Genomic DNA, 14,478 nt, shown 5'->3' with positions numbered 1-14,478 from the left:
GTCTTCAACAAAGCTGACGCCATCATCGCACCCCATCTCCGGGACATCATCAACTCCTCCTTCCACACCGCCACCTTCCCGGAGAGCTGGAAGCACGCCGAGCTTACCGCCCTCCTGAAGAAACCAACGGCGGACCCCACCGACCTCAAGAACTACCGTCCCATCTCGCTCCTTCTGTTTCCGGCCAAAGTCATCGAGAAGACCGTCAACAGACAGCTTGCCGCCTTCCTCGAGACGAATGGATCCCTCGACCCCTCGCAGTCCGGGTTTCGGGCCAACCACAGCACCGAGACCGCCCTAATCGCAGCCACCGACGACATCAGAACCCTAACCGACAATGGGGAAACAGCAGCCCTCATCCTCTTGGACCTCTCTGCGGCGTTCGACACCGTCTGCCACCGCACCCTAGTGAAGCGCCTCAGCAACATCGGAATCCGAGAGAAAGCACTGGAATGGATCATCTCGTTCCTCGCCGGAAGAACCCAGAGAGTCCGCCTCCCCCCGTTCAGATCCGAGGCCACCGAAGTCATCTGCGGCGTTCCACAAGGATCTTCACTCAGTCCAACCCTCTTCAACGTCTACATGAGCCCCCTCGCAGCCATCGCACGCCAACACAACCTCAACATCATCTCCTACGCCAACGACACCCAGCTGATCCTCTCCCTCACCAACGACCCCACCACCGCCAGAGCCAACCTACACGACAGGATGAAAGACGTCGCCGACTGGATGAGGAACAGCCACCTAAAACGGAACTCAGACAAGACGGAAGTCCCCATCCTGGGATCATCACCCTCCGCCTGGGACGACTCATGGTGGCCCCCGGCCCTGGGTCCCGCTCCCAAGCCAACGGACCACACACGCAACCTGGGCTTCATCCTGGACTCCTCCCTGTCGATGACCAGACAAGTCAACGCCGTCTCACCTTCGTGCTTCAACACCCTGCAAGATCTTCAGATGGATCCCCACTGAAACCAGGAAGACCGTCACCCAGGCACTCGTCACCAGCCGACTGGACTCTACGCCGGAACCACAGCCAAACATCAAAAAAGACTCCAGCGCATCCAGAACGCCTCCGCACGACTCATCCTGGACATCCCCCGACACAGCCACATCACCGGTCAGCAAGAGAATCACGTTCAGACTCCTCACCCACGCACACAAGGCTCTCCACGACCTGGGCCCCAAGTACCTCAATGACCGCATGACCTTCTACACGCCCACCCGCCAGCTACGATCAACCAGCCACGCCCTCGCCACCATACCACGCATCCGCAGAGCCACCGCCGGAGGAAGATCCTTCTCCTACCTGGCAGCCAAGACCTGGAACTCCCTCCCCATCCACCTTTGGTGAACCCAGGACCATCTCTCCTTCAGGAAGCAGCTCAAGACCTGGCTATTCGAGCAGTAACATACCCCCTCCCCCAGCGCCTTGAGACCCTCCCGGGTGAGTAGCGCGCTTTATAAATGCCGTGATTGATTGATTGATTGATAGATTCATCAGATATATGTTAAATTGTCCTGTCCTCCAACACGGAGATGAATGCTTTGAGTCCTACAACTTTTTATCACTTTGCGGTATGTCTGTATTCTTGTCATCCTGCTTTCAGATTATTGAGAGAAACTATGCTTTATTTTGAAGGAAGTTTAGATTTTTGTAAGGGAGAGGTTGTCTTCTATCCAAATGATCCTGACATCTCATAAGTAAATATATCAAATTCAACAGAAGCCCTTCTTTTATTTTCTTAACATCTTTATAACGGGTCCTGTCATTTGTCTATATTCTACTATGCTTAACTAAAGTTACGAACACTGCATATGGAAGTTTCATGGAAAAAGCATGTAAAATACACCTAAAATGTGCCAGCGATCCTCACTTTTCAAATTCTGATCAATGTTATTGTCATTCGGAAAGGTGATTGTACACATGTTTTATTCTAAGACGCTTGTGCATAAGGTTATCACTATGATCATATCATTACACATGCAAAAACTGGTGTTGCCTTCTTGAACTTTGAATCATGCTGGTTAGTTTTATGCATTATTGATACATGCGAGAATGTGACTTAGATTTCAGTAGCTGCAGACCTGCTTTCATGTAGCTGCATATCAGAGAAAAATAGGTTTCTGTCAGCCCGAGGGCAACTCCTTGTGGAAGTCTGCCTGCAGACAACTCTGGGACGAGAGCCCTTTTTGTGCTGTGCTCAGTCATTCCTATGTAATTCATTTCTTCCCATGTGCAAACACAAAGGGAGATTGTACAATGGAGATGCAATGAGCCCGTAAAATGGAGATTGAGTAAAGGCGAATGAGGCTCTGAATGCATTCAACAACAGTGTGATAACAACCAAAGCAAATTGCAATTATAATGACTGGGGCGCTTTACACTTGAAAATGTGTGAATAATACACCTCGAGTGCTAATATATAAACACGTTAACATTCTCTTCACATTTCAAGAGTCTGTTTCCATTCTCTGAACCGGAACTCAAGTCCATTCACATTGGTACAGAAATATTTAGGAACACAGCAAATAAGTCTTGTGCAAGCATTCCTGGCAAAGTGTCTTTTGGCTGTGTGCTGGAAATGGATGGTTAGCCGGGAGGAGAGCAATGGGTGAACTTCTTTAGGCTAAAAAATCTGGGGGCATATTTATGAGTTCTGGCGCATCTCTGCAAATCAGCAGGGATGCGCCAGAACAAATGTGTCATGCAAAACTACCCTTGCATCACGGCGGATGTGCCACATTTACAATGCGGCACGCCATGGCGCAAGGGCAGGCAGATGCGTGACGCATCTCGTGACATAAGGGCGGCGCATCGCTGGAGACGCGACTCCAGCAATGCTCCGGTGTGCCCTATACTTAACGTGCTGCATCAGTCCTTACGCCTGCTTCAAGCAGGCGTAAGGAATTGACGTAGCAGCATCGCACAAGTGCCTGCGTGAAATCTTGTAGACTTCACGCAGGCACTTTTGCGAGGCGCACCTGCCTCGGACCGCCCACCCTGCGCCGGAACGCCCACATGTGGCGCAAGGCTTTACAATGTGACGCATCTGCCTAGATGCGTCACGTTGTAAATGGGTCGCAGGGATGCGCCACGTTTACGCCGCCGTTGTGTCACGCAACGCCGGCGTAAACGTGGTGCAAGTGCCTTGTAAGTCTGCCTCATGGTACTTAAAAATGAAAGTACATTTCAAAGAGGAACGGCTTAGTAGCTGAAAATGTATGCAGCCCATTATAACAGTACAAAAACAGCATAAACGTTAAGAAATAAAACAAATACAATGTCCAAGTCAATTTAGTAACAATGAATAAAAAGTAATTGGTACATGACACAAACACGAATCAAAGCTAATGAAGGGAGGAGTCCACTTTCAAAAAATACATGTGAATTCTAGTATTAATTGCTATTTCTGAAACATGAATTTGCAGACAAAGAGGGACGTGGTAGTTGTATTCTGTGAGTGTCCATCGGGGAGTATCAGTGCATTTGTTCTTAGCTCTGATACCTATTAATAGTCAGTACAAGCCCCATTCTCCTCCCACAGTACTGCTGTTATCAAACCAACCAAGACAAGGTCAGATTGTTAATTTTATGTGAAAGACATTTCTTACAACTTCATGATTTGGACAGTAGTTTTCTGCACCGACAAAATAAGAGTTGAACGAGAAGTCCTTGCTTTGTCTGATATCTCTGAAGGCTGAGACTGAAACTGCTTATTGAATTCCTCGTGTGAAATGGGCCGACCACTTGCTCAATGTGAGTGTTACATTTTCATTGGTTCCTTCTCTGTGGGAACCCGTGCAATGTTTCTTTAAATGAAGTTTCATGTTTAATTGTGTGTAACTAGATAGACTGGCATCTGTCCACCTTCAGAGGGGGACTTCTCTTTTCCTGCTTTTGAGACCCCATGTTCGAGTTCCTTTAAATTTTTCTCATAGAGATAGCTTCTGAAAGGAGAACATTTATTCTTGTCCAAATTGGAAAACATTTTTTTAAAACATTATACTTGCTGCACCTACTGCATGTGAGTCCCCTGACTCTGCCCGAAACTGTGGATTAGCATTAGGGAGTTTCCTTTTGGTGGAACAGAATCTGCAGCAATTTCCCTATTCAATCTTCAAGAAACTTAACTTTGCATTTGCCTTTGACGTATTCAGATTATTTTCACATGTGCTGTATTTGGGAATTATTGACTTAATATTAACTGATTCGATTTGAAACTTAAACATTACTAACGTGTTAATAAACATTTGTGGTTTGCGAATGTACCCCTCTCATTATTCTGGGGAAAAATCTGCTTCACTGACATTGAAATGGTATTTAACTGATGAATTCTAAGCGTAGTTCAAGACTAAAATCCATCTGAGTAGATATAACAGAACTTTGAACTTGAACGGTGCAAAAATTATCCTTTTATCCCTTTAGCAAGATTAGTGTTCTTCCCATGCTGCTACCTCTTTCTGTTTCTACATCACGTGCTCATGAAATACTCACCTATATCAAACTAAATCTGCAGATTGCTGTCATTTATCATGTCAAAGTTTCTCATTCCACAGTATCCTACCTAATGTCCTTCCTCCTCTTACCCATTTTTATACTCTGTATGCATTTACCAGTGTGGTCGACAGGTGGTGTTCTTGAATTGTTGTGTCCCATGGAATCAGTGCCTGGCACAGCATCTCTGTGTTCTTACAGATGACAGCACCCACCCTATAAGAGTAAAACAACAGTGGTTGTTGGTGATCCCTGAACTCATCCTTGCAAATTGCACACCCGGCTTCACCGAGGTTTTGCAACACTTCCTCTAATGGCAAAAGGTATTCTCGAAAGCACTATTTTTAATATTAAAACATTATTTCATGATGAAAGGCTATTTCAGTTATTTAAGCTCTTCAAACCTGCCCATGAGCTTGACTAGTACATTGATTTATAATATATGATATACAAATGATATACATGTATAGGTGTAAGTATATATATAAAATCAGAGTAGTGAGGAGGTATTGCTTCAATCACCTAGCCCCAAAGTCCCCAAAGATGAGGTGCAGGAATCTGTACAGTTCATCACAGGATTTAGCAGTCAGGTGGGGTAATAGCGCAAAATACTAAAGAACAGATGGGGCATACTGAGACAAGACCCCATTTTAAGAAACAAAGTGGGTATCAACCCATTGATGAGTAACCAAATAAATGCATCCCTAAGAGATCTTTTAGTCAAAAGCCATCTCAGTGGAAAATATATTAGTTGGCTTAAACAGGCGAAAAGATTCTGCAAATGAGAGAAATGCAAAGCCTGTAGGAAAAGTGAAAATGTGACTGAAGTTACGGTAGAGAGAGTAGACATACAGTGGATAATCCCAAAGTTTATCGCATGCAGTACGGATTACATGGTATATGTAATAACCTGTCCCTTCAATTTATGATATATAGGCTCAACTACATTCCCAGTAAAAAAAAACATATACTGGAGCACTGGAGAGCGATTACAACAAAGACTTCAGCTATAGTACTGCTAAACATTTTGCTGAGAAACATGCAGGAGACTGGACCAAGGCTAAGTTCTTCGGTCTTGATTCAGTCTTGGTACATCAAAGAGGGGGTAACCGGATTGCGTCTTTACCCATATTGGAATCCTGATTTATTCTTCAGTCTGGAACAAAATTTCCTAATGGCCTGAATAATGACGAGGAAATACATTCTCATCTGTAACTTGCACCCTATGTTGACATACTATGATTACTGTTTTCTATGCCAATCCTTCCATTTATCCCTTCCCTCTGTTATCCCTCCTATATTTATCATTTTAATTTCAAGCCTTTTACCTATGTTTTTATGGCATTTCCTTTCTAGGCTGTATCTTGTATTGAAGATCTTTTGTCTAGTCTGTGTATGATGTATGTTTAAGCGGTCACAATACTTAACATTCTTTTATTATTTTTAATATTTTTTAGGAATTTACTGACACGGTTCCGGGATTCCACTGATTCACCTGAATTAAAAATTTGAGCACGGAGGCACAATGCTGTTCCAGCAAACACACATCACCCCTAGTAATCCAGTCCATTGTGGGCATTTGGCTTTTATTATTTAGGGCCTCTTGATTGTATGCGGGTACTATACCTTGATGTTTCTGTAAGAAATTTTCGCACCTAGTTCCCGACTATGAGTTCCTCCAAAGCTTATAAAGTTTGTAATGTACTTATGGGTACTATACCCTGATCCGTTGCAAATTTGTTCTGGTGTTAAGTTATTCATTCCATCTAGTTAACTTATGCAATAGGTTTTGGAAGGCATGTCATTGCTACTCCGCTCACATAATACCCAATGTAACAACTGTGTTGTCACTTTGTACTTGGATCCAGTAACCAATAAAGTAGCCTATGTGGGGCTTTTCACTTTATTAGGTCGGCCGCAAAGACAAACTGAATTGATTTAAATGCTTAGAAGGCTTTTTTGTGAGCAACCGTAATATTGTCTATAATCACTATGTATATTCTGTGTTTAACACCTTACCTGCGGCGCCGATTCTCCCCCGGTGCTGAACATTCCATTCTCGGGTGCGATCGTGACGGAACCATTCCGTCATCCGCACAGCTCAACCGTGAGGCATGACGGAATGGATCCGTCACAGGCATCGAAGGGGTTAATGAATGATTTATGAGTTGTAGAAGGATACACTGGTGTATAATGTTTTCTTCATCTATCCCGACACATCAAGTATGACGTCTAAATGTGCCCCTTTAAAAACTCCATGACCCAGACTGGGAGCCATGAGATCAAGACCACGGCTGTGGTCGAAAAGCCTATGTGTGCTGCCAAATAAAGAACCCATTACCAGTGTTGCTCGAGATTCTTCATTGGATTCATTGTATGGGATATATACATAAAAAAAAAATATATATATATATATATATATGTATATATATATGTTCGCGGATCCGGCCCAGCACCGGAGGTAAGGAGGCACACAAACAGGCAGGTATAAAGCTTAGACCAACAGCTTTATTTTTAGCTCAATCGTCACTAGCCCAACGCGTTTCGCCTTCAGCAGAAGGCTTGATCATGGGTACAGAGCTCTAACACGAGCTTTCTTTTATGTTAGTGCACAGTGAAATTTTTTTTTTTAAGTATCAAGCAAATGCATTGTGGGAAACCAAGTTTGCATCTGTGTTCTATGTGTTAAGAATTGCTCTGGTTCAGATTAACATTGGAATGGGATAGCAGTCTTGTAGCGTTTTACAATAAGTCACGAAGGAATGTTTATATTTAAAGTTTTTGGACTGTAATTATTGTCCGGTTAAGTTACAATTGATTTCAGTTTCATTCCCTCTAGTGAGATTTATATAACAGTTAATGAAAAATCCATTGTTTTAATGTTCTCTCTGGTGATGTATATATATATATATATATATATATTACCTACTGGCGGTCGCCAGTAGGTATATATAGTTAGGATTTTTTCCCTATGGGATTTTTGAAAATTCTATGTCTAATAACTTTTGCGTTTGTGGACGGAATTGGCTGAAATTTTCTGGAAAATGGAACATTTTGTTTCGGAGCAGCCCTTGAAAATTTGGGGGGGTTTCGTCAAGGGGGGGCCCAGAAAAAAGGGGGGTCCCAAAACGTGTTTTTAACATTGAGTTTTCCTTAGGGCGGTTGGCCTCACTTTTAGGCCGAACGGCTGAATGGATTTGCATGAAACTTGGCAAAATTGTAGGGACTGGTAGCCCGATGTGCCTTTTGTAGGTCTCAATATATGTGCTCCAGTGGATTTTGAGAAATTAACGTTTAAAAAAAGATATATATCTGTAAGCGCGCTCCAGGCAGCGCTCCGGTCCGCGGACCTTAAGCGTACCGGAACTTCGCGTAGCGAAGCTGATTGGCTCTCCGGTGTCTGTCAACATTCTAAACAGTCCGGAGCGGCCGCCATCTTGTCTCTCGGTAGGATTGAGAGACAAGAGGAGGCCAAAACAAAGGGGGAAATAACCATAAGGGGGCATAGTAGATCCTCCCTGACCCCCTAGGTTTAATGTGGAGGCTTTAAAAGGGCCCCGCGGGGCAAAAAAATAATAATTTTTTTTTTGTTTTTTTGCGTGGGTAGCGCCCGGTCCGCGAACCGGGAAGCGTTCTAGGCAGCGTACTACAATGAAAAATGAATGATAGACTTTTCAAATGCTGTATGTTAATTAATTGTTGGTTTTGTTGATTATTTTTTATTTTCTTTATTTTTTAAGCATTTTTTTTTATTGTGATTGTGTTTCATAATTTATTAAACTTTCTAACATTTCATTGTCAGAAATTTCATAATTATCATTGAATATACATTGTAGTCTCTGAGGGTGTAAAATGTCCTCATTTTCAAGGAGGTTATCTACTGCTTGTACACATTGCAGTAGTTCTTTGTCTAAAGTTTCATCGAAAAATTCAATATCATTTTCATCAATGATTTCTTGGCTGCTCTCTTGCAGGACAATTTGAAATTCAACTTTCTGTTCGCCTTCCATTTTGCCTGAAATTTAGATTAAAAAAATATATATTAGTAGAGATAGGGCACTGTTGGGATTAATTTTAGATAGGCAGTTTTTATCAGTGAATTTATCTTTGGGCAGTGTATAGTATCAGAGTGGAAGTAGGAATATAAAAAAGTATATGTGATTTAACGTAAGTAAATTCATAATTATACAAGAGAAGCCTAACTCCATCCATAACTATAACAGAGAAGTCTATCTAAATCTATAACTACTACAGAGGGATAGTATATAACTATCAGAAAAAGTTTACCATATTAACTTATAGTGCACAATATACTTCAGTTTTAAAAATAAAAACTTACCTTTAGAAAGAAGTTGAAGGAATTAGTGAAAATCCTATTGAAATGTACACCAAGAAGTAGTAGTCAAAATGGCTGTGTTTTCTTCTCTTCCTTTATATATATTCAGGTATATAACCAATGAAATGTCAGGTAAAAAAAGTAGAAAATGAAAGTAACATATTAATTGGTTGTCAATTCCAACACTTCAGATGTGTTTTGTGAAGTAATTTACCTCACGGTATTTAGAGAGGTCTACAGGCTAAATGGCTAAATGGAATTCCAATCAAATTTGTGAAAATGGTAGGGATTGGTATGTAGTATGAGCTAATCTATATTTGGTGAAATTGTCTCCAGTGGCTTTTCTGTGAACTACTTTCCCACCTTTTTTGATGGTGCGCTTCCCAGGGAGCGACCCGGTACGCGAACCGTTGAGCGCCCCGGTTCGCGAACCTTAAGCGTTACGGGAGTCCACCATTTTGTGTTTCGGTCGAATTAAGATACAAAATGGAGGGCAAATAATGTTCAGAATGGGTAGAAGGGGGCACGGTAGACTTATCTTGACCCCCTAGGTTTTGTGAGGGTGGCTGAGGAGGCTTATATGTGCGAAAAAAAAACATTTTTTTAAAAAATTTCGCGAGGTTAGCTCCCGGTTCGCGTACCGGGTAGCGTCCCAGGGAGCGTACTTTGTTGAAAATTAGTGAAAAAAGTTAGAGGAAAAATAACAATTGTGAGTGATCAGATGTAGGGTAGCTCTGAGAAGAGCTTTTGGGTTTATGGTACATTTAGGTACTTATAAGTAGGTACCAATGCACATTCTTAAATTCAGAGTGAAAATTCTGTTGCCCTCATCTGAGAAGTGAACTCCATCTCCTCTGTAGATATCTTGCATGTAGTAACGCAAGTTATTGTTGTACAGGGAGCCCATTCCATGGTCTCTCATGTAAGCTGAAACAGATTTGTTTACATGCTTCCTCGACTTCTCAATTTGTGGACAAAATTGGTTTGACCACCTCCATTTCTGTCTTTGGCATATATTTGAATATACCAAGGCAGTCTGAGGAAAAAGTGCCATTAATTGCTCAAAGGTGTCCTTTAAAAGCATTTCCAGACCTACACCAGTCAAAGTGCCCAAGTCATTACCTCCACAGTGCACAATTAACAGGTCAGGTTTGGGCAAATGCATAAAGGTTTTCACCAATGGTATCAATTGGTGACATTTTAATCCTCTGTGGCCAAACCACTTAATTTCCACATCTTGTAAATTGAGGTTAGGTAAATTCCTGTTTTCAGCGTACCTTTGAGCCCAGTGAATATAACTATGTCCAACAATCCAGACAGAAAACATGGTGAGAGAAGGTTCTCCTGCAGTCAGATGAAGTGTGGCAATGAAATGGCAGTTGAAAAAATGAGAGTTTAAAATGAAAAAAACTGTGGAGTTTCTGTGTTCATGAAGCAGTAACAGTGATTGGTGGATTTTGATTGCTGAAAACAAAAAGTTAGGGTGCACGGATGAGTTATTTGAAAGATGTATTTTGAATGGTCAATAAAAAATCATTAAATGAAAGAATGCACTGGATATGCAGGTGCACTGAGAGTTCAGAGTTCAATTGCAACATTGTTGTGTGAACTTGCAAACACCAGAAGTCTTCCAAGAGGTGGTTGCCATGCAGAAAAGGCAGAAAGGGCAGAGGGGGGAAGGGTTTTCATTTGAAAAAAAGTGAGGGAAGAGTTTTGATTGGGTGACATGAGAGATATGTGTGAAGAATTACAGCATTTCTGTGCTTTTGATAGCTGCAGACTCTGGAGTGCATACCTTTTGCTCTGCTGAAGACAAATTGGTGTGTTTCTAAGACTGTTTTCAAACTCAAAGTATTTGCTAAGGTGAGAAAATATTTCTTTAATTTAGATAGAGAATAGTGTGCTTTAAGGAGAAAATTATGAATTATGTGGCGCAAATTGCTTGTAAATATGCTCCCACCTGTGCATGGAAAATTTAGATTTTGAATGTTTGTGTTACATAGCCATGTTAAAAGTGATACAAAAATGCTGCAAAGGCAATTAAAAAACGCTTTTATGTGTCTTAAGGACATTTTAAGTAATTTTCCCATGTGCAGTGTTTTGAAATTATGATTTGAAAATCGTTTTTGGGGAAAAGGAATTGTTTTTAAATTTATGACAAGGACATAATGGTGTATGCTTCTTTATAAGGCAATTGACTGTCCCTGATGTTATTTTTCCCATTTTAATGTAAGACCTTTCTCTGTGGCGCAAATTGCTTGTAAATATGCTCCCACCTGTGCATGGCAAATTTAGATTTTAAATGTTTGTGTTACATAGCCATGTTAAAAGTGACCCAACCATGCTGGAAAGGCAATAAAAAAACACTTTCATGTGTCTTAAGGACATTTTAAGTAATTTCCCTGTGGGCAGTGTTTTCAAATTATGAATTGAAAATCGTTTTTGAGGTAAAGGAATGTTGTTAAAATTTATGTGCGCCATATGCCCCCAAATTTCTTTTTCAGGGGTGCAGCAGGGTGTTATTGAGACACCCCTGCACCTTTGGAAAAATTCCTAATTTGCGATGAGCTAATTGCTAATCGCAAATTGCACCTTCTTTCATATGGGCATCCTGGCGCATGGAAATGAATGGGTAATTTGCAATTAGCAATTTGCTCATCGCAAATTTGGAATGGTAAAGAATCGCTATTTATTCCTTAAAATTCGCTATTTTGGAAATGCAAAATAGTTATATGATACATATGGCGGTTGATGTCTAACAAGATAAGAAGCTTAGGGATACATTTATGATGACTGGCGCAATGAAGTGGACATCACTTACTTCATTGGTAGAGCTTTACATGTATTATGTCCTCTGTATTCTTCATCAAGCGTAACTTTAATCTGCAATCCTGAGTAGGCCTCACCTTAAACAAACCTCTGGATAGGCCACATCTTATCGTCATCCTGAATTAATCATTTAAAATGCTAGGGACAGATTTATGATAGGTGTATGCCTCTTTTGCGCCACTTACAAAACACTGTCCATGGGGAAATGACTTAAAATGTCCTTAAGACACATGAATGTGTTTTTTTAAAGCGTTTGCAATTTTTTTGGGTCACTTTTAACATGACTATGTGACTCAAACAGTCAAAATCTAAATTCACCATGCACAGGTGGGAGCATATTTACAAGGAATGTGCTCCATGGGGAAAGGTCTTATAATGTAATATGGGAAAAATGACATCAGAGACACTGAAATGCCTTATAGAGAAGCATACACCATTATGTCCTTGTCATAAATTTGCAAACCATTACTTTTCCCCAAAAACGATTTTCAAATCATAATTTGAAAACACTGCACATGTGGAAATGACTTAAAATGTCCTTAATTCAAAATGTGCTATTCCTTATTTTGCGATTGCACTGAAGGATTTGCAAATTTTGCGATTCCTTAAATGCAATGTATCAAACAAAAAATATGTAAAAAATGACATTAAGGATTTGGAAACTACCACCAACTTCTAGTTTGTGGTAATTTGCGAATTCTTTTCAAAAAGCATTTTTTGCCAAAAAACAAAAGGTGCCATATGACGCCAATACATGTCCTTAGGGCATGTATGTGTGCCATATGCCCCCAATTTTCTTTTTCAGGGGTGCAGCAGGGTGTTCTTGAGATACCCCTGCACCCTTGAAAAAATTCCTATTTTGTGATGAGGTAATTGCTAATCGCAAATTGCAACCTTCATTCCTATGAGCCTCCTAGCCCATGGAAATGAATGGGTAATTTGCAATTAGCAATTTGCTCATTGCAAATTAGGAATGGTAAAGAATTGCTATTTATTCCTTAAAATTCGCTATTTAGGAAATGCAAAATAGTTTGATGGTACATATGGTGGTTCATCTGTAACAAGATAAGAAGCTTAGGGATACATTTATGATGACTGGCAAAATAAAGTGCAAATCACTTACTTCATTGGTAGGCCTTTACATGTATTATCTCTTCTGTATTCTTCATCAAGCGTAACTTTAATCTGCAATCCTGAGTAGGCCTCACCTTAAACAAACCTCTGGATAGGCCACACCTTATCGTCATCCTGGATTAATCATTTAAAATGCTAGGGACAGATTTATGATAGGTGTATGCCTCTTTTGCGCCACTGTGCGTCACTTTTATGATGCAGCGGCGGTGCAAAAGATTTGCTATGAGGCGACAAAATTACAAATTGATGCATTTAGGCAAATATGTCATGGTGTAAAAAAAACGTACCACATGAAACCGATGCAGCAGTGATGCAAAAGATGCACCATGTTGCAAGACAGGCCTCACTTGGGGCCATATGTATCAAGCTAATTAGCATTCGCAAAGATCAAAATTCTGCGAATTTCGGCCTTTGCGAATGCTAATTAGACAAATGGTACGTATCAAACAAGTTTGATGCAAAATAAGGAATAGCAAAATTTGCTATTCCTTATTTTGCGATTGCACTGAAGGATTTGCAAATTTTGCGATTACTTAAATGCAATGTATCAAACAAAAAATATGTAAAAAAATGACATTAAGGATTTGGAAACTACCACCAACTTCTAGTTGGTGGTAATTTGTGAATTCTTTTCAAAAAGCTTTTTTTCCAAAAAACAAAAGGTGCCATATGACGCCCATACATGCCCTTAGGGCATGTATGTGCGCCATATGCCCCCAAATTTCTTTTTCAGGGGGTGCAGCAGGGTGTTCTTGAGACACCCCTGCACCCTTGGAAAAATTCCTATTTTGTGATGAGCTAATTGCTAATCGCAAATTGCACCTTCATTCCTATGAGCCTCCTAGCCCATGGAAATGAATGGGTAATTTGCAATTAGCAAATTGCTCATTGCAAATTAGGAATGGTAAAGAATTGCTATTTATTCCTTAAAATTCGCTATTTAGGAAATGCAAAATAGTTTCATGGTACATATGGTGGTTCATCTGTAACAAGATAAGAAGCTTAGGGATACATTTATGATGACTGGCGAAATAAAGTGCAAATCACTTACTTCATTGGTAGGCCTTTACATGTATTATCTCCTCTGTATTCTTCATCAAGCGTAACTTTAATCTGCAATCCTGAGTAGGCCTCACCTTAAACAAACCTTTGGGTAGGCCACACCTTATCGTCATCCTGGATTAATCATTTAAAATGCTAGGGACAGATTTATGATAGGTGTATGCCTCTTTTGCGCCACTGTGCGTCACTTTTATGATGCAGCGGCGGTGCAAAAGATTTGCTATGAGGCGACAAAATTACAAATTGATGCATTTAGGCAGATATGTCATGGTGTAAAAAAAACGTACCACATGAAACCAATGCAGCAGTGATGCAAAAGATGCACCATGTTGCAAGACAGGCCTCACTTGGGGCCATATGTATCAAGCTAATTAGCATTCGCAAAGATCAAAATTCTGCGAATTTCGGCCTTTGCGAATGTTAATTAGACAAATGGTATGTATCAAACAAGTTTGATGCAAAATAAGGAGTAGCAAAATTTGCTATTCCTTATTTTGCGATTGCACTGAAGGATTTGCAAATTTTGCGATTACTTAAATGCAATGTATCAAACAAAAAATATGTAAAAAATGACATTAAGAATTTGGAAACTATTGTGGTAAATTGGTGGTAATTTGTG

At 40.6% G+C, this 14,478-nt stretch overlaps 1 protein-coding gene across 1 annotated transcript in view; it reads right to left on the bottom strand.

The window, feature by feature from the left end:
• Window positions 1-4,685, bottom strand: part of LOC144771995 (uncharacterized) — a 129,246-nt gene extending 124,561 nt beyond the window's left edge. Inside the window, exon 1 of the mRNA XM_078656216.1 lies at window positions 4,618-4,685. The gene's annotated coding sequence lies outside the window, so the exon portion shown is untranslated. The remainder of the gene's footprint in view (window positions 1-4,617) is intronic.
• Window positions 4,686-14,478: the final 9,793 nt, after the last annotated feature.

The sequence above is a fragment of the Lissotriton helveticus genome, chromosome 8 (genome assembly GCF_964261635.1).
Source record: "Lissotriton helveticus chromosome 8, aLisHel1.1, whole genome shotgun sequence".
Taxonomy (NCBI): Eukaryota; Metazoa; Chordata; class Amphibia; order Caudata; family Salamandridae; genus Lissotriton; species Lissotriton helveticus.
This window is presented reverse-complemented; position numbering and strand designations above follow the sequence as displayed.